Consider the following 2,780-nt stretch of genomic DNA (forward strand, 5'->3'; position numbering starts at 1 on the left):
TGATAATTCTGAATGACTAACACATCCCTCAAATAATGGGCGCTGAGCAGATTGTAATAAATCATAAAAATTTTTAGCTTCTGCATTTGGAGGCTCCTCCATGTGTTCTTCAAATTGACTCATTAATTAATGTCGAGCAGCATCAACCACCATAGATTCATATGAATTTCTTATTGGCACACTAACATGCGGAGAAGAACATGTGCCTTCTTGGTTATCATGATCTACATTCAAATGCAATGGACTCTCTCCATGTGAATCCCAACACCAGTATCTTGGCATGAAACCATATTTATATAAATCTAGTAAAACTTCATCCGGAGTTGAGAAAATTTTATTTTTATGTTTGTTGCAAGGACATCTAAGTAGACTGCCTTCAAGTACAAATTGAGGTTGTTTTGTAACTGTATCAATAAATTGTTGAACACCATTGATAAATTCCTGTCGTAATCCTCCTCGGTTAGGCAAATTTCTATTGTACATCCACTTTCGATGATCTGGAATTTCCATATCTACATATAAAGTATATAATAATTTTCATAATCAATAATTGAGTATAAAACTAAAATTCTATAAATTTTAAAGAATTAAAAAAAATTGAGTATAAAACTAAAATTAAATTAAATAAATATAAAATAATTCAGTTGTGTTTATTTATAATATATAGAATAATTAGCACATAAATTTTAAAAATGAATACACTAACATGGTGGCATTCCTTATCCTTGCCTATTAAAAAGACATGGGTTCGAAACCCATTGCATGTCTCATACATAATGACAAAAATTTAAATATTATTTTAAAATAATACTAGTTAGTTATTTTTTATTCCCTTTCTTCCTCTTTTTTTATTCTCTTTCTATCTTCTCTTCAATCGCAGTTAGTTACCATCATATATTAGTTCATAATTATTACATTCAAAAGTGAATACTAATACGTAAAAATAAAAATAAAAAATATTTTTTTAACTCAATAAAAAATAAAAATAATACTAGTATATATATACACACAAAAAATTGAATTTTGATTTCTTATAGCATTTATAACCAAACCATATAATAATTTTGATCTATGAAAACTTTTATATATGTTTCCCTTTGTTTGCAAAATATATATTGCATCACCGTAACATCGAGATGCATATAATTAAATCGTTTTAATAAGTAGAGATTTTTCATGAACCTTTAAATTTAATCTAAAAATTTACTGGTTAAATTAATCATGAAGCTTTTTGAGATAATATTTATCACATATAGATTTTCAAATACAAACATAAAGCACCTATAAAGTGATGCTGAGAAGAAGAAAACGATATTACTAATACGTTATGTATATATGAATCAATTCATCATCGGGATAAAGTTTTGTTTAGACACAAATTTATATTTGACATTAATTTAATGGAGAATATTAGAGAATTAAAATTTCTGTTTAATATAAAAAATACAAAAATTAGATAGTAAATAGTATTATTTTATAAATATAAGATTAAAACATTAAAAAAATGTTGACCACTTAAAAGTTTTTTTTTCAATTTTTTATTAAAATTTAAAAAATGTTCTATCCGTTAACATTTTAAAAAATATGAAAAAATAAATTGTGTCACGCATACAAGAATTATATAAATACTATAAAGAAACTAGAGAAAAATTACTTATTTAAGAGTCTCTGGTACGTGTTGTAAGATGGATTAGGGACTTATGAGTGTTGGATTGTCTGACTGGAATGACGGGGTGGGTACTTAACAAGGACACTCCGATGCTCAAGTAAGAATGGATTTATGAAGTATATGTGTGTGGAATGAAGAACGTAACTGAAGAATCTCTGGCTTTCCTTTATATAATTCGAGACAGTTATCTTATCTTTTTAAAATTTGTTATATATAGTTATTCAAAGTCACTAATTTATTTTGCGCCAAAAAATTAAAACTTTACTCAGAACCGCCTTTTAGTTTCAGGGGATTTTAGTTTTTGAGTGCCTTCTCCCATGTATCACATCTAGGTTACCTTGTCAAAAATCCAACTTTCTTTATCAGAACTCTCAATTTTTGCTTCAAGGTCAGTTACGTTCTTGATCTCCTCCCTTCTACTCCGTGCTCCCCCGCTCGTGCTTCGCGCTCCTTCTGCGTGCTCTGCCTCCCGTCTGTGGTCGCCGCTGGTGCTTCGCGCTCGCCGCTACAACCCTCACACTCTCAGGCCTTCAAACCTCTGGTCTCAGACATCCACCATTCCAGCCTCCAATCCCGCACCTCAGACCACCTCCACCATCGTGACTCGCGCTTCAGGTAACAACTTTCAATCGCGAACAACTGCTCTGCCTCCTACATGTGGGCGCCTCCGCCGGTCTCAAAACCCGAACCCCCGCCAGCCTCATACACCACACCTGAGGCGACCTCCACCCTCTAGCTTCGCTGGATTGCCCTTGTTTTCTTCTTCTCTCTTTGCGTGCTCTGCCACTGCCAAGTTCTAATTTTTGTGAGTAGTGATTGTTACTCAGCTTTGTTTATCAAAAATTTCCTTTCTTCATTGTTAATTTCCTTTCTTCATTATTTATTGTTAATTTCCTTTCTTCATGGCTAATTTTTGTGCGTCCCACAGCTTGAGTTGGATTTTTTTTCCTTTATTTATGCATGTTTTTCCTGTTGTCAATGTCAATTTTTCCTTTAATTAGTACAATCCTTTTACCTTTCATCCTTAGAATAATTCTCCTTAATTTTCGGCAGCAAGCATTGCAGTCAACATTGATTCTCAAAATCATGCAACAATACTGCAAATATAAAA

Source organism: Arachis duranensis, chromosome 4 (assembly GCF_000817695.3).
Source record: "Arachis duranensis cultivar V14167 chromosome 4, aradu.V14167.gnm2.J7QH, whole genome shotgun sequence".
Lineage (NCBI taxonomy): Eukaryota > Viridiplantae > Streptophyta > Magnoliopsida > Fabales > Fabaceae > Arachis > Arachis duranensis.